The sequence below is a fragment of the Triturus cristatus genome, chromosome 2_1 (assembly GCF_964204655.1).
Source record: "Triturus cristatus chromosome 2_1, aTriCri1.1, whole genome shotgun sequence".
In the NCBI taxonomy this organism is placed as follows: domain Eukaryota; kingdom Metazoa; phylum Chordata; class Amphibia; order Caudata; family Salamandridae; genus Triturus; species Triturus cristatus.
In genome coordinates, this window is record NC_140581.1 from 836,045,515 (window position 1) to 836,064,608 (window position 19,094).

At 42.0% G+C, this 19,094-nt stretch overlaps 1 long non-coding RNA gene across 1 annotated transcript in view; it reads left to right on the plus strand.

Moving 5' to 3' along the window:
* The window catches only part of LOC146865949 (uncharacterized), a 218,988-nt gene extending 200,523 nt beyond the window's left edge, over positions 1-18,465 (plus strand). The window contains exons 8-9 of the long non-coding RNA XR_014976734.1: positions 17,825-17,944; positions 18,332-18,465. This is a non-coding gene — a long non-coding RNA (uncharacterized LOC146865949). The remainder of the gene's footprint in view (positions 1-17,824; positions 17,945-18,331) is intronic.
* The last annotated feature ends 629 nt before the right edge of the window (positions 18,466-19,094 follow it).

Sequence of the window (19,094 nt, forward strand, 5' to 3'; positions counted from 1 at the left end):
AAGGACTAAAATCTGTAGTAAATGTTTCTATAGAATGGTTTGAGCAGTAGAGAGAATTTATCATGGATACACATAGGGAATGAAACATCATAAAAGTATTCAGAGAAATGTATGCATATCTTCCCCTGTGTTAAGGCCATTAGGCATCTTAGTATCTAATAAAAGAATATATTGAGTTTCCAATTGCCTAAGGCATTTCTCTCTATTGCCTCCTCTAATCTGTTTGGGTACTGCGTCGATCACAAAATATTTAAGATCCTTCAGGTTGTTCTTGTGAACTAATTTAAAATGTCGGGCAACAGGGTAACTGGAGTCAGAATCAACAATGGCCCTTAAATGTTGTAAAATTCTGACCGATACCTGTAATTTCGTACTTCCAACATACTTTAAATTGCACGAACATTCAAGAACATAAACTGCATGGTCAGTTTTGCACGTGAAAAAACCTTTAAGGGCTGTAGGGGTTAAATCAAATGCGCCCATAAACTCATAAGTATTAGTGCCAAATTTACATGCTCGACATGAGCTACATTTAAAAAAACCCTTACGATTAGAGAGCCAAGTGTTTGTATTAGTGGTCTCAGGACTTGTATTAACTAAGGCATCGCTCATAGAGGGTGCTCTCCTGAATGTGATTTGCGGTAAATCAGGTACTAGTTGGGACATAGTAAGGTCAGTTTTCACTATAGACCAATTTCTGTAAATCAGTTTTCTCACCTCCTTGTCCTGATTACTGAAAGTAGTGATGAATCGAACACACCCCGGTTCGCCACTAACACTTTCGTAGTTTGGGATAGGTTTCTTGATGGTAGTCCTATTTATCGACTTCAAATACTCATCACGATTGGTGTTATTAGCTTTTTCAAGTGCTGTCTCCAGATCAGCTCTAGCATAACCACGGGCTAAAAACCTCTGATATGAGTCTCTTTGGTACTTGATGCAGTCTATATCAGTACTACAAATACGTTTAATGTGCAAAAACTCTCCATATGGTATACTTTTAAGTAGATGGTATGGATGGGAGCTCTGCGCGTGGAGTACTGAATTACCTGCGGTATTTTTGCAGTGTATTCTAGTCTGTACCATGCTATCAAGAATATAGAGTTCAACATCAAGAAAATCAACGTGCTCAGCACTGATATGGGCAGTAAACTCAAGATTCAGGTTGTTAATGTTGATTAGCTTTACAAATTCATTAGCCGATTCAATTGACCCATTCCAAATTAAACAGATGTCGTCGATGAATCTCCACCAACGAACGACATGAGTCTGATACAGATCTTTGTGTGTGTTTCTGAGGACATGTTCCTCCCACCAGCCCACGTGTGAACACGCGTAGCTGGGGGAGAAACATGCCCCCATCGCCACACCTTGCAATTGCTGAAACACTTCTTGGTTGAACAAAAAATAGTTATTGCATAAACACAATTCAATCATGTTTAATAACATAATATTGTGTTGATGAAAAATGATGTCTCTCTTCTCTAGATAAAATTTGACTGCTTGAAGACCATCACAATGGCGAATACTCGTGTAAAGAGAAAAAATGTCCATGACAATAAAACAATAACCATCCTGCCATACCGTCTCAGATATATGAGAAAGAAAATGTCCTGTATCCTTGATGTACAATGGGAGTTCTTCCACAAAACCCCGCAAAAAAAAGTCAACATATCTAGAAATGTTTTCACATAAACTCCGCTGGGCTGAAATGATTGGTCTACCTGGAGTTGGCTCCTGTTTCTTATGCACTTTTGGGATGAAATAAAGAACTGCAGTAGTAGGGAATTCAATTTTTAAGAAGCTGAATTCATTCTTGTTGAGTAGCCCATCCCTCTTCCACTGTCCTAGTTCAGCATGGACGCAGTCTTTTAACTTCTTGATGTCATTGAAGGTGGCCTTCCTATAACACAACTCGTTGTTCAAGTGACGGTAGGCCGCTTGTAGATAGTCACTCCTAGTCCACAAAACAACATTCCCTCCCTTATCAGCTTTAGTTATGATAATTTCCTTGTTATTTTTCAGTTTATTAATTAGGGTGGAATATTGTCGCTCTTGATAATTCAAAGGTCTCGATGATTTTTTGATCTTTCTATTAAGATTTTTGAGGTCTTGAGTGACACAATCACTGAATACATCCAGCGCGTCCTTTGGCATAAGTGGAATGAATGTAGACTTCGGACGGAATGGGCTAACAGCTGGTGAATTGCCTGTCGTACCTAAATCCAACAACTGTTGTTGTGTTGAACATATCACATCCTCTGAATTACCAACCAAAGCGTGAATAGTTTTTAAATGCGTTACATCACTGGCAGTTAACCGCAGTCCGGCTTAGTCTGTACTTATTATACTGGCAGCAGTGCCAGCAGCCTTATTCAGTTTGAAGTGTTTCAGTAGTTTGAGTTTCCGTATGAATATGTACCAGCCAATACATACACAGAAATATGAGGGCCAGTGGTGGTGGTGGCAAAAAGGGAATGGGCAAAAGAGAAAACAGAGACACATGACTACCATTTCATATCTTCTATTGGTCAAGGATGTCTACAAGATATATATATATATATATATATATATATATATATATATATATATATATATATATATATATATATATATATATATATATATATATATATATATATATACATATATATATATGTGTGTGTGTTACAGGCTCTCTTTATTTGTGTTTTAGTTTTTAGGAGCCACCAGTTTCACATTAAAGTACAGACAGCTGGTTACACAAAGGTATTGCTAAGGTATATCGATTCACTATTACAGCTAAGCATGGATGCCTTAATTACAATTTGCTTATGTCTTTCTTTTGCATATATCCACTACATCTTGTAGACATCCTTGACCAATAGAAGATATGAAATGGTAGTCATGTGTCTCTGTTTTCTCTTTTGCCCATTCCCTTTTTGCCACCACCACCACTGGCCCTCATATTTCTGTGTATGTATTGGCTGGTAGGCGTGGCGTGTTGAGAGACTGAAAAGTGCATCACTCCAACAGCATTCCAAGCTCAAAGGTTGATGCATCCTGATATATTTGTCCTGAGTGTGTTTGGGTATATGAGCGTAGGTGTGTGCATGGAAAGTCTTCCGCAAGGAACATCTTTGATAATGTGAATCCTTGTTACAGGCATATTCCCCTGAGTTTACCTTAGAATGTTTAATGTAGACTGTGTTCTTGACTGGTAGTTGCAACTGAAGGTGAATGGGCTCACAGCCTGAGAGCAGATATGTCCTGTTAAGCCGTCTCTGGAGGACCCAAAACTGTTAGGAAGATAACAGGGTAGAGTTTCTTTATAACATACCCGTAGTATTTCTCATACTGCTCATGGAGACCACCCCGAAGCTCCTATCTTCATTACTTGGAGTGACAGTGTCAGACTTTCTAATTTTGGCCTGGACCAGGGCTTGACTGGGAACAGCAATCAGCCCTGGCAGATTGCTGCCCGGCTGGCCCTGGGAACAGGGGGTGCTAGAAATGCCCGGTGCCCGCTACAGCCAGTCCGGCCCTACCTGGACCACAGCTGGAATGAGGATTGAAAAGCAGCCCTGGCAGAAATGCTCATACCCGCCTTGCTCTCTTCATCTCCTTGCGAAATCTCTCTTTCCATCCATCCATTCTCTCTCTATCTCTCTTCTCCCTCTCTCTCTTGAAGCCTATCCATGCCTTCTAGTGACAGAGGCACCAGAAGTGGCACTGGGCTTTCAAAAACTGCTCTCTAAGGACTCCAGCCCACCAGGGAAATGCCCAGTGAAATAAAAGTCCTTTCTGGCCCTAGCCTGGCAAGAGGTGGTCTCCAGGGTGGCAGAATCCTGGATAAACAAACAGGAGTTCCTGCCAGTTACTAGTAAACCGGAAGCCAGGAGGTGAAGGAGGTGCAGTGTGATCGAGATGTACACCTGACTAGGGTAGTAGGAGTATTGCCTCAGATCTGGGGGTTTACTTAGGTTCACGGTGAGTAAACTTTCTGTCTTAAGCTGAGTTCCTAAGAGTTAAACCAGTTGGGGTCCAGAGGGTTGCTCTCATTCAAATAACTCTGTCTTAGATACGTGTGTCTAGACATAAAACTGTAAGGCAAGTGATCATGTCCAAATGATCATAAATTAATTCTGACAGAATTTCATGCGATGTTCACAGCCAGAATGCATTCCCAAGTACCCAAGTACAGAAGTCTGCATAACCGGTGTACGGGGCACTTGAGTAATCTTCACTGGTTACTGCTGTGTGTAAGGCACTAAACTTGTGTTCTGTCAGCTGCCCTGGAGGTGTGAAAATGTTGGTTTATTTTAGTTCTGAAAGCAGGAAAGGGGTTAATCTGTAGACATTTCAGACAACAAGATGCTGTATATTTATTCAGGAAGAATGGAGATAAGATTGTTGGAGGTTTTGTATGTGTTTGCGAATGAGAACAGCAAATCACCAAAACCCTTGAGAGAGGGAGAGAGAAAGAGAGTGCGTGTGTGTGAGAGAGAGAGAGATAGAGAGAGAGAGTGTGCGTGTGTGAGAGAGAGATTGGCGGAGGACCCAGTCTCTTTCTATCATTGGGGCTTCTACAGATAACAGCCATGAAGCACTATTTGTGACAGTGTTTCATTTCATGTATACGGTTCTGCCATTTTTTATTCCGTAAGGGGTGTTTCTTACTTGGCATGCAAGAGTGAAGTCTAGTCCCTGTAAAGTTTCAATTCTGGAAAACTAAAATCCAATCAGAAAAAAATAATACATTCCTATAATTCATGCACTTCAAATACTAGATGTCATTGTTCATTCTAAAAAAGCAAAAAATGTAAATCATGATGTGCTGTGGTCTATGCTTCGATGCGGGGGAATCATTTTCATCCAGACTTCATGGTCCCTACCAATATTGAAATCATGGTCACGGTACAAAAAACCTTAAGAATTCAAAGGGTCGGAAGACAAGAATGTATGTTTTTGGGGGTACTGGAGAGAGAAGCGACCTTCTTTATTTTATTTTACTGGAGCTATTCATAAATAGGTACTTGCCACCAAGGGGAAGTAGAGTGCATTATAAAGGGCAAGAAGAAACGTAGCAGCTTGTGTAGTTTACATATCGTACACATAGATGTTTACATAGCTCAGGAGATACATAAAGGGAGTTGGTTATGTTTGTTGAGGGAAGGGATCAGGGAAGATGGTGTGGTCTAAGGCCGGGGTAGTGATGATGGTGGAAAATAGCCATCTTAGTGCTTCTTGGTTCAGTGAGGTATTTTGCTAGGAATTCCATTCATTTAAAATGAGGAACAATCTACTTCTCTGACCTTTTCGCCTTTATGTTTTATGGTCACATCAGCTCACCATCCCTTTCTTCTGGCATCTGATTTTGTGATCAACAATAAGCCTTTTCATACCATATTTTCATTTGAATAGACTACGGAGAACCTACATTGGCTCTTTTCACAAGTGAACCAGTTTGTTGCACCAAGGCCCCACCCTATAAGAAATACTTTGAGATATTGGAAAAAATGTTGCTGAACGTGATCTCAAAATAGGCCGTGGTTGAAAGTTGAAAACAGGCTTGCTAGTTGAGGATTAAGAGGCTGACTTTGCCAATTAGGCACACACAAGTCAGTCTGTCCCAAATGTAACTCTTTTTTTCTTGAATTATTTTGGAATAACATAACCATAATCCTTGTCTTTTATGAATGTAGGAGGAAAACCAAAACTATTTTCTAAGCCCAGGGGGTTATTCTATCTATGCTACAGATTCAAACCCGTATATGCGAATTCATGCTAGACTTATAGTACTATTTGTTAGGTGGGCTGTGGTAGGAATAGACTCTCATCTGAGATACAATCCATATCCCCTTCGCCATCAAGAAACACCACCAAATGTTTTCAGAACGAGGTCTAAAAGGTAAGTAAATCAACTGTAATAACTTCCAATTCCAAATATTTCTTTAGGGGTCCCTAAAAGTATGATCACTTCAAGTGACAGATCTATTTTAGATGAGACAGCATCTGAAGTGATACATTTCTTTGGTTTTGAGATTAGCATTTCCACATTTGTGAGATTGTGTTTTTTCTTTTGTCGAAGAAAAACGTTCCTTTGAAATTCTTGAGAACGCTTGTTGAGAAGTTCAGCTATCTCTGAGATGTTAAAAAAAAATTGGGGCGAGAATTGATTATTATGTAGAAGTTAAATGTGTTGTGATCAATCATACAATCGGGTCTGTTTTACAATCCATGAGTGTCTGAAGAATAGATACATCTGCTATTCAATTAGCTGTTTTGCAAGAAAACAGGCAATCACAAAGACTAACTTTAGAGGAGGGGAGAGGTGTATATCATGGTAGATGTGTACATGTACAAAACGACCTATGTTGGATGAGTCATAAATGTTGTATTATGACCTGGAAGTGTGCAACTATTTACCTAAGTGTTTAATAAAAGGCTTCCGAAAAATTCCCACTAAATACCAGCTATAGTAATCAGTTGTGTGCTGTAATTAAAGTAATTCTGTGGTTTACTCTGTGGATAATTGCACTTACTAAGTGGTAACTATCCCTTAGGCTATATTGCCTTTGATGAAACATGCCCACCATCATGTATACACTTGTGCCTATTGACAAATTCCTCTGTGACCTCCTCTTACCTTGTAAATGATCAAACATGTGCTCCTGATAAGGGCAGGTGTGTATCCATCTTAACCACCTCAGAGTTGGTGGGGTATAGGAAACGGAGTTTCTCCACAGGAAAAAGATAAACATTTTATCAGGTGAGAAAAATAAAAGGGTTAGGATATGTATTTGCACTTGCTCAGCTAATTTCTGCATGATGAAAGTACATTACATGTATATTTGCTCATGTGAAAACTGCATTCACACATGGTTTACAGAAGTATGGCTAAAAAGACGCCAAGACGCCTCTGGGCAAACGTTTGCGCTTTATAAAAATTAAATCAAATCAAATCAAACTGGCAACTGTAGTATGCTTACAAGCATAACCTGCCATGTGATTTCTAAAAATCTATACATCTGTACCGATGCAAAGATTTAAAGTACAAGGATTGTTAATCATTTGGCTACATCCTAAAATCTAGGTCCGAGATTATCAAATTTTGATTTATGAAATTAAGTTAGCAGTTTGTTTCAGACTCCTTTACCTATTGACATTGTCTGCTATATTATTTATCACATGGAACGTTGGACAGAAGTCTGATGATTTAGAATGTCAAATATACACATGTATTTATTCAGTTTACTAATCATTACAGGCCAGATTTATCAAAGTGTTGCGTTACCCTGGTGTCATGCAGGGTAAAGGAAGGCCAATGAACACTAAAGACAGATTTTCCAAGCCACGCAAGGCCACCTTGAATGGCTTTGCGGTGCTTTGTGAATCTGCAATAATGCAAGGCAGCGCAAGTCCTGCCCCAGGATGGCGTTCCATGGGTGGGGCTTGGGTGTTCCCACACGTGCACCCATGGATTATGGCACATTCCCAGATTTATCATGAGTGGTAGATCTGGGAATGCGTCAAAATGCTAAACCTTCTCAGGAGAGGTGTAACAAAGAGAAATATCTTTATTTCTCCACATTTATTCCTCTTTCTATGTGCTGCATTCTGCATATAAAGAGGAAAAAGAAGCAGGGGATTGTTTTTGTGCAGGAAGGTGTTTCTTCCTGCACAAAAATAACCCTGCCTGCAATGCAATTACTCTTGCACCATGACTCAACGGTGTCTGCGTTGGCACTAGGCAGCCCAAAAGTGCACCACCACAAGGAAAGGACAGGAATGCACCATTTAATGTTAAATAGAGCACATTCCTGTGCTTTCCATTTCACGCAGTGCAACAAGGTGTCTTGCTGTGTTGTGTGAAATATTGATAAATCTGCCCATACATTCTTTCCAATTTCTTTGTTGTTCAAAGATGACTTTATATCTCACATTTATTAGCTCACTCCTCAGAGAACCTATGTATTAACCAGATGAGCAGTTTTCATGTTCAAATAGGAAGATCAAAGCACATCTTCTGTTCTCTTTTTAATCCTACCATTTGTTTTCCTCTGAGAGTGAGCCTATTTCTTTCTACATAAGATATGATTAAATCTATAGTAATCAGTATCCATAGATTACAATAATTGATAGTTGATAGCATGACTAATTTTCAATAAGGTTTTAACACCTTTCACACCAACAAACCCATAAATATCTTAGGGTCTGATATAGATTTCAGTGAATGGGTTACTTCGTCACAACGGTGACGGATATACCGTCTGCCAAAATATAAATCCTATTATAGCCTATGGCCCTTAGTCCTCATTGAACATATTACCCCCAAAGGCCAAGGTGGGGCAATTGTTTTTCTCTTGTGGGGAGCCACATCCATTCCTTTAGGACTGACAGTAGTGTTGAGATGTAGGAAATGCTGGACTTCAAGTTCTTGGGATATGTTCTGTAATCAAATTATTATTCATGGAGTAAGAAATACAGAGGACAGTGATTTATGTAATGAGGTGGCTTCTCTTTTATTTAAAAGTCATCCTTTCTGTTTTCCAGCCGTGGTCCAGGCAGGTAAGAGGTGCAGGTAACAGCGGTGGGGCAGAGGGGCAGAGTAAGTGGCGATTTCGAGGACGATGCCAAAATAAAATTAAATAAATAATTAATTTGCCCTTGGCATCGTCCCTCGAACTCCCCCCTTACCCGGCCCCACCGCCCCACAGCTGTTACCTGCACGGACTGCGGCTGCTGTTTTCAACTCCCCCGATTACATTCAAACTAAGTGATGTCATTGATGGTAATTTGTCATGATTGATCCATTTATGCTTTCCTATATTTTGATAAGTTTTTTACTTCATATGAACTGTATATCTACATATACACACATCTGTATATTGTAATTGGTCTTATAAAACTCAACATTTTATAATGGTAGGTTATTTAATATTTTTGGGAATTAGGTAAGTGACATTAATCAGTGGTTCTTCGGTCCTGCCAAACTTCCTGTTCCCTAAACTAATTTAAATTTTATTGAACCACATTGGTTCTGATGGTGGCACCACAACGCTGCCAGCTATTCAGCATTCATGGTCTGATTCACAAAGGTAAACTTACACTTTTGTGTAAGTTTACTCTATTTCGGTATTCACAAACTGTGATTTAATAATAACTTTACAACTGTGCAGGCTACGCAGTTGGGTTAGAGAACTCCACACACACAATTATAGGCCTCTCCTACCTTTATATGTGCGGAGTTCTCCGTCTGACTGCAGAGTCTCCACAGTCGTAAAGTTACTATTAAATTGGAGTTTGTGAATACCGAAAAAGAGTAAATGTACATAAAAAGTAAGTTTGCCTTTGTGAATCAGGCCCTGAAAGTCCGACCTATTCAGGGTAGGCCTCTGACACTCTTTGATCCTGTCTTCAACCGGCCTTAACGGTGAAATAAAGCAATGCCTCAAAGGCTACGGGAGAAATCTTTTTGCTCTTTGGGCTATTGATTTTTTGTATTTCTGAAACAAACCCCTGCTTTTGGTTCTCTTTCATAAACCCAACAAAATGGCGTCCAGTTGCCGTGTACTGGTGACCAGCAGGCATTGCAGCGCTCCTGCCGAGTCAGCGTGAACACTTTCATCAAAACGAATCCCTGCCCCAGCAGCGGCAATCTCTTGATAGTAGGCTGCCTTATTTTTGTCAGGCCAGAGGGTTCGGGTCCCTCACTCACTGAACAGTGGGTCACTGGGCGCCCGGATAGTGTCAGTGAGCTCTGCCCTGCCCTGTATGCACTAGAGTAAAAAAAAAAAAACTTAAAGAGAAAAAACTCGCTTTGTAGTATTTTTTATCCTTAGCAGGTAGTATGAAAATTTCGCAACATTGCTCAAGTTGTCTTTTAATGGCAACATTACACCTCAGTGTAAGTGATTAATTCGATGGAAAATGGGGGGCCAGTTTGTTGGCTACATCATCCAAAAACTGTCAAATTTCAAGAAGCAGTTCCAGTTTGGTGACTCGAATTAGTTTTAGCCAAAGTAACTGTTCCAAGCATAACTATTTATACTTCGAATGGATGTCCCTGACATAGGTCTGGGCTATTCCACACTGTTGGTTCATAGCTGGCTGACTGACGGACATAAAATGACAGGCCAATCTAAGAACAGCAGTTTTAATGCCAGGCGTCATAAGTAACACATCATCAGGGTCATACCTTAGGGACTGCAAAATTCCTTCTTGATTGGAAACTTTGCGTACAGAAACAGTATTCCTTCCTTTCAGACTTCAAGGAGCTCATGGACCTCAAGAGTTCGAGAAAGTATTCGTAATAGAACCTGATAAATAAATCTAGAGTTCACTAATTGTTTATTATTGTCTTGGTGGGGATATTTCACTCAGACTTTAGTGTATGCATTTGGAACCCATTTTTTGGGTGCCATTAGCAAATGTCAGCATATTTATGAGGAAAATATTTATGCAAAAGTTTCACATTTAAGCTGAAAAATGGCTGGACATGAAAATGAAGAAAAGGTCTGCCTTTGTGCCCAACACACAAAGGTCAGCCATAAACCCTGCGTGATGCTCCTTCGGGCTCCACAGTCGTTATGGGGTGCACCAGCAATATGATCAGGCAAATTTGTATTTTCTTACCAAGTCGTAGAAAAATATAACACCAACCAGTATCTAAAAGTAAACCGTGCGGATCTGCAGCGTGCCTGCAAGGAAGTTCCCCCCTCCTTACTTACTACTGGTTTAATGGAGGCGCCCTTGAGTGAGTAAGGACCCCATAACATTTGATGTACACTTTCAAGCAGTTTGTGTGACCGGGGGGATCAGCCTACAATCCCCAGCCTGCCACATGCCGCCAATGCGCCAGAAGGCGCATAAAGACCGTCTACAGCTCCCGCAGCGCGGGATCCAGTTTCAAGCAGTTTGTGGGGCTGGGGGGATCAGCCTACAATCCCCAGCCTGCCACATGCTTCCAGCGCTGCCCTCAATGCGCCAGGAGCTGCAATAAGACCGGCCAGAGCTCCTGCAGCAAAGGACTCGTTCGGACGGGCACGGGCGCCTGTCAGAGCCTGGGGGAGGTTGGGCTGGGCCACCCCCCTAAATTTGTGGATTCAAGGACTTTGTGAGGTACTGTGCCCCGCTTTTTGTATTACATACAGCATTAATTGATTCTTATTTTTTGTGGCATTACTCTACCTGTGTGGGCACCTGCGCACGCTTAGGCATTGGACTGCACCGCCTTGTGATAAGATTCAACAACCCTACTGTTGCGAGAAATTCTTCTTGACATCTGCCCCCGCTAGCTACCCACCTAGGAATTATTAGTATATGATGGGGAAACGCACTAGCCAACTACCATCCGCCCGCCCTGGACAATATGCTGGAGAGGGTGGTTAGCATCGTGTCTTCCGTAATTGAATTGACAGAGCGCAGACTGTCCCTGGGAACGAGATCACACACACCACTCTTATGTCTGGAAGGCCAATGGGGAGAGCATCAGATAACCCAGCACCTAACACAACTTCTCACGACCTCGAGCACCAGGTAGCTAGCTTTAATGATGTTGCTCCCCTTAGCGAAGGCATGCCTGATGATTGCGTGCCCCCCTCACCTAAGATATCACCATCTATGGGCATCTCAGCAGCCAAAGTCTCTGCTGCTACAACCTCCAAATGCAAAAGAACTGGGGGGAACAGGTCAGTTCCAAGAGGAAAGTGCCCCCACATGCCACCTCCTCCTGCAGCTGCCTGTCATCATGGATGCAGTCCTCCTCAACAACTGGCGCCAGCACCCTGGAAAGGGGGTCAAGGAGAAACCCACTCAATCCATCTGCACACAAACGGAAGCAAGCCCAACCGCATTAGACACTGGGGAAGTTTTTATCAATTCTGTCTGTTCACGGATTGTTAATGCATTCAAACTGAAATTTAAAGCCCTATGGGAGCGACCAGATCGTTTAGACACTGCAGTAAATAAGCTTTCTGTGTGGGAGGTGAGAGTCTCAGTCAACATCACACCCGGTGAGGCACTTACCCCCTCCCCACCGAGTGCCTCAAGTAAAGCTAACCCACCCACTGCAACTGCGTGCCCGCTAGCCGGGCTGTTAGGCGAATCACTCCACAACACTTGTAATACCTGCACAAAACTAAGGGAATATTTCCTCCCAAAGTCAAATACAGTTCCTAAACCCTCCCTTCCTGATCCTGGTCGCCCTGCCCTGTATGGGCTTTTGAAACCTGTGCCACCCATCCCCATGCTCGCACCCATTAACAGCTCAATCGGTGAGCGAGCAAGCCTGAAAACATCTTCTAGTGCCATCCCCGATCCTCCAACCGGATTTCACCACAGGCCGAGCAAAGATGTGTTGGGTCTACCACCGGCAGCATGCCCCTACTTCTTGGTATTGGCAGGGGTTCCACCACTCAAGAGGGATAAGAGGGAAACCTGGGATCAATTGCACAACAAATGCGTGGACTGGCTGGCCAAAAACACAGGTTTAGGGTGTCAAATATGCAAGAGATCATCATGGTAGGATGAGTGGGCTGGATGGCGACTCACCCAAGAACATTGAGGGGGATTGTAATGTCATTATGTTTCACAGTCCGGCAATGGTGAAGTCACTGTTGACCTGTCAGGAGATCATAACCCCCAATTTGCCAACCATCTGGTCAATACCACTGGGCTATTTTTACAAACCAACCCCAAGCAACCTTTTAAACAAACCTGCTTCCATAGACGTACTAAATCAATTTTTGGCCCTGACGGATATGGACTCCCAGGATTGACCACCATTAATTCCAGCAACAATTGATGGAGTTCATACATCGATATATGTTCTAAAACTACCTCAACTATTAGAGGCACAGGACCATGTTGTCACAATAACCCCCAAAGGCCTCCGCAATCACCGATCTAAATATACTCAGTTGGAATGTCGCCGGCCTACAATCAAAAATAGACTTAGCAGACTGGTTGGAAATGGGCAGACAACAGGACATCCTGATATTTCAAGAAACTTGGGCTACCAAAGACATTTATCTTGAAGGGTTTGCTTGTTTTAACACTCTGGGCCCAATCCCCAAATCAGGTCGCCCATTTGGCGGCTTCTCTAGGTGAATATTGCGGCCAGGGTAGCATAAAGGTTTTACACACCCATAGTAACAAATTTCAAGCAAAGTTATACAAATGGGGGTCTCTCTGTACATACTTAATTTTTATAATAATGTTTTTTATAATTCAGCGAATACAAATTTTTCCAACTTTTTCGATTTTGTCACCACACTTTGGACACAAAAGCCGGCATCTGTTTGGGCGGTGATTTTAATGCCAAACTTCCTAGTGAAGATATTGTAGCTCTAAGGTCAAGGAAAAGAGGACAAACTTGTCACAGGGGCATGGAACTCAAGGAACACCTGCAGAACCACACTTTAACTAATGTCATGGATATAGCACCCGTAACCAATGACAACAACCCACCGAGCCAACTTTTAGAGGGAGGGGCTGCGCAAGTACTATAGATTATATTTTTATATCTCCTGCCCTCGAAGACCTTCTTGTGAAAGCGGCAGTTGTCCTCACTTATCATGGTGACCATAACCAGATTCAAGCTGTGTTTAAATTGTCCCGAGGCCGACACCTAAAATAGAATGTGGCACAAGGGATTTGGCACCTTCAAGCGACAACCTAAGGCTAGTATGGCGAAGTGTTAACAACGTGGAACGGTTCTACACGGTAGTCATGGACAACCCGGAACTTTTAAACTCAAGCTTGTCAGAACAGGAATTCAATCCCGAGGTGGTTAGCGCATTCACCATTAGCGCAGTTTGTAAAGTCTGCGCTATCAAAACCTCCCACCGCCTCGCAGCAAGGCCCAAGATGCTTCAATGGCGAGTGCTCAGCGATTAACAGACAACTACGAAAGGCCCTATCAACCAATCCAAGATGCCCCCTTCAAATTAGGACACTTTTTTTTTTTAGATCTGTTTTTTATTGATTTTACACAACCAATCAAATAAACAACAAAACATGATACAATATCATAATCATACGTGGCATAATGACATACAGTCTCAGACAGCATAGTAGAATACACAGTTACGGTGTCGAAGCATCATGTGAGCAATTTAACCTTTGTAATTAAATCTCCTGTTGCAAACCAATGCGAGTGCTTCCAGCTTTCGGTCCCTCATCCCGTGTCCAACTACAGCCTACCAAATTAGGACACTTAGACAGGGGTATAAGCTGGCTTTATCACGCAGAAAGGAGGAAGTATTATCAGATTTATGGGCTGCCTTTGCTAACGCTGCCACACAAAGGAAGGGTAAAACGTTTTGGGCTGCTGCTAAGGACATGAGATCCATGGGGCTATCAACAACACCAATCAGTTGTAATATAATTAGTGAGGTCTGGGAAGCTCATTTCTCGAAGATCTACACCGCCACCTCATGAGAGGAAGACCTCCCTGGGCCCCAAATCCCCATAGGGATCCAAATGTCCTTATCTGAAGGTCAGGAAGCCATACATCAGAGCCCGGGCAATAAAGCCCTTGGTCCCGATGGGTTACCAATCAACCTCATTAAATATAAACCCGAACTCTGGGCCCCTCTGTTTCTGAATGTTTTTAACAACTTATCCTGCGCCCCATTGCCTGGCACCCGGTCAACCAGCACCATCGTACCAATTTTTAAAAAGGGTGACCGCTCCAAACCCAGTTGTTATAGACCAATCTCCCTGTTTGACAACGCTCTTAAAAATTTAGGGAGGGTCTTATACAATAGGATCAAAACTTGGTCTGAAGTCAATTTTATTTTGCAACCTTATCAGATGGGTTTCAGGAGCAGTGTAGGCATGATCGAGCAATGCCTCAACCTTAATTTAATAATAGGGAAATACACCATTGCACAGAAGTCACCCATTTACCTGGCATTTATGGACTTGACCTCAGTCTTCGACTACGTAAATCGGTCACGGCTGTGGTCAACCCTGTTAGATTATGGGTTAGACAAGGCCCTGGTACACTTTTTTGCACACCTTCATAAGGATCTGAGAGCTCGAGCCAGGATCAACACTGGGGGAGAGGTCTCTAATGACTGGTTGGCAGAGGAGTCAGGCAGGGGTGTGTTTTGACCCCCCTACTTTTTATTATATATATTAACAATTTACATAAAACATTGATTGAGTTAAGCAACAACGTCCCCAGAGTTAACTCTATTATACTCCCCACCCTACTATATGCCGATGATACTGTTTTAATGGGCCGCATACCTAATGCCATACGCCTCTTAGTACTGCGTTGTGTTGACTTTATGGCCACCATAGATTTATGTACTAATTAAAAAAAATCTTTTATAATGGTCTGACGGAATCACCTTTTATATTCTATTTCTGTGGGCAACCAGAGTTTACAATGTACCAGCACTTTTCCCTATTTAGGGCTTAGTTTTGCTGCTAACGGCTCCTGGTCAGACCACATGGCCTTCTGTAGGAACAAGTTTATCAAAGCAATTAATTCGGTTCTCAGCCTTCCACAACCAAGGATGACAGTGGCAGTCTTAGCTATTTTAATTTTTTTTAAACTTCAGTGCATTCCTACGGCTACTTATGGTGCAGAGGTTTGGGGTATCACTAGGGGCTGCAGGTAAAACAGGTTTTGCCAGAAACTCTTGGGTGCCCCAATCTCCATGTCACAATATGTCTGCCCCAGCTAATTGAATCTTCATTACATGGAAGATTATATACAGGCACGCCCAGCCCTATTTTGGATAGCTATCTGGAAAAATCAAGCGGCAACCCTCACACAGGAGATTATAGGAGATTGCCTCAAATGTGAAAAGGGAATGGATATCTCATAGCTAGCAGAGGTGCGCTCAAGCCTAAGCAGGGTGAATTATGAATATATTTTCAGAAATCCAATTGAGGCAGACACTGTTAGCAAAAGAGACTTACACATAGCACTTTACATGCATTATAGCAAGGTAAGACTAGACAGGGCGTGGAAGAAAACAACTGTAGTTGCTTTTTCGTCAATTGAGAACACCTCTTACCAGCTGGCCAGTTATTTTACAAAATGGCCGGTGGGAGAGGGGACTCTTTTCGGCTTAAGAGTGGGCACGGTGAAATTTTTACTCTGCTTCCCCCTTGGCTTCCATGCCAATCTCGATCTCCTGCCACGCGCATGCGATGGCCAGAGCGGGCAATCTATATTACATTTTTTATTTTTCTGTAAGTTTTAACATAAATATGCTAAATGGCTTTTAATACCTTACTTTAAAAATAACTCACCTATTCACCTTGAAACTGCATACAGATCCATCCTCCTTTTCGAAGATGATGAATTGGTTCTTCGAGTAGGTGCCTTTTGGAAGATTGCTGTGCAAGCCCGCAAAACTATGTGTACTTTATGAATATATCTGAACTTACTTGATTTTACATATCTTATCATGATATTATTGCTTTTTTCATGTGCTGTAATGTGATTTTTGCTTTTATGGATATATATTTATCCGAATAAAGAATTGAATTATTGTTGATGTACTGTAGTGCCCTTTTGTATTCGACTAACCTCTGACCCTTCTGGTAAAAGAAAACACCAAAAAAAAACAATATGTTGAATATTGGTGTGAGGACCAGTCTGTATGGTGAGTAGGGTTGAGATGCCACTCTGATGGAACAGTTCTACCACTTATATAAGACACCAATACACACTAGCTATCTCTTCTATTAGATAGTCAGAACACAGCTAAAAAATGGGTTGTTCACCTGCAGTTACCCAGAACCACAAAGTGGCAAATAGCACAACTGTTTCAATGGATTTTATGACCCATCTCCATGACTACGTGTGGCAGACTCCACAAGACTAGCTTCTAAATTTAACATCAATCAATTAAAGGGTTGGTGAAGCTCAACTACTCACCGGTAGGGTCTGAAGGCGCTGGGGGGAGGGGGGGGGGGGGGGACGCAGCTCCAGGATGTTCACTCAGGTTCATCGAAGAGCCAGGTCTTGAGGTCTTTCATGAACTTGGAGAGTGTTGGTGACTGCCGGAGGTGGAGAGGGAGGATGATCCATACCTTGTCCGCGAGGAAGGCCTGTTCTGGCTTTCTTGATGCAAGGTACTGTAGCCAGGGAGAGCTGGGCTGAGTGGAGAGATCTCTGGGGTGCGTGGAACGAGAGGCGGTGGTTCAGTTAGACCGGTCCGGTGTTGTGGCGTGCTTTGTGGGCATGGATGACAAGCTTGAAGGTGATTCTCTTTTCGACGGGGAGCCAGTGTAGTGTCGGCAGGTGTTCGTGATGTGGCAGTGGCGAGGTACGTTGAGGACTAGTCTGGCGGAGGTGTTCTGGAAGTTCTGGAGTTTGCGGGTGAGGTTCTTGATGATTCCGGCATAGAGTGTGTTGCTGTAGTCCAGTCTGCTGCTGATGAGGGTGTGGGTGACTGTTTTCCTGTGCCTGAGAGGAATCCAGTTGAAGGTCTTTCGTAGGAGATGGAGGGTTTGGAAACAGGCGGAGGTGACGGCATTCATTTGGCAGTTCATTTTGAGTTCGGAGTCCAGGATGATTCAGAGGTTGCGTGCGTGGTCAGTGGGGGAAGGAGGGTTCCTGAGGGCAGGGGCCCACCAGTTGGCATTCCAGGCATCTTGGTGTGGGCCCATGATGAGTACTTCAGTTTTGTCCATGTTGAGTTGTAGGCAGCTGTTCTTCATCCACCTGGAGACAGCTTCCATTCCTTCCAACATCCAAACGTTACCTAACAGAAATTAACTGAAATGCGTACCTGAAGGTGGAACCAGTATGATGAGAATATTATTTTATATAGTCAGTGGTAATACATTTATATATTTTGCTCTCCCCCAGCCTTATAGTGGAAATTTTTATGTTGATGGAAATGCTGAAGAAACTCGTGGGTGGCATTTTATTCCGAAGAGCCAGCCCAAAAGCAGCCACTTCTGAACAGACACCATACCTTTATTGTTGGTGGGTTACTCCACATATCTACAATCAGTAGAAGGGGGATTAAAAAGATTAGTAAGATTAAAGATTAAGTTTATTTAAAAGCCTATTATGTTTGTTGTGTATTATGAGAATTGCATCTGTCGTTGTAAGTTTGTTTTTATCCAATATCGCCAAGTCTTTTTTTAAACAGTTTTATTTGTATTATAAACAATGTATTGACAGAAAACTATGAGTCAACACTGTTTGTCTCTATATGTATAGATTTAAACATGGATGTACGAAGCAATACCTTTTTTTATATATATCCGTAATTTGTTTAATATTTGCTATGTGCTTCAGAGATGTTAAGATTTTATTAACTTTTAAATCGGTTTTTGTTTTGCCTTTTACAAAATGTTTTTATTATAGATTTGAAGTTGTGGGAGACATCAAGTCTTTTCCGGAAGAAGGTGGTTGGATCATTCAAACCCACCGAAACGTATCGATGCAGAGTTACTAAAGCACTAAATCGACTTGTCTTTGGTTGAACAAGAGACTTTTTCAATATAGTGGTTTGACCAATGATAAATGACAAACAATTAATGTCTATCGTATGCTCCCTTTATTTAACAACATGAAGTTTCATTGTCAGTTCATGTAAAGATTTATTTGATTTTAGAATAACTCTGGTGTGGTCTTTTTGAATTTGCATATAGAATAAATTGCTTTGCACATATTTATTGTCATACCAAATGTATATTTTTCATATATGATCATTTTAACCGTTTTTTAAGAATAAAAATACATACTGAATTATTCAATTAAACAGTATTTTTCGGTGATATTGGTTGAATCTGGGATGAATGGTGTATAATTCACTATTGGGCTTCTTTTAACATGTCCAAAGGCAAATTGTTGAATTTTGACTGGGAATCAGTATGATTTCAAAGGCGCTGTGGATGAGAGACTGAGCACTTAGAGGCAGATTTACTAACATTTGATGCAGCGCAATGGAGCAAGACAACTTGTTGTGCTGTGCTGCGTCAAATGGAATGGGCAGAAATGCACCATATCTACTAAGATATGGGGTATTCCTGCTCTCCCTCTCTTTGTGCTGGTGTACTAGCTGTTGCCAAGCACCAAAGCAGCCACCCTTGCAATTTGGTGCGAGGGTGCCTGTGTTGCAGGCAGT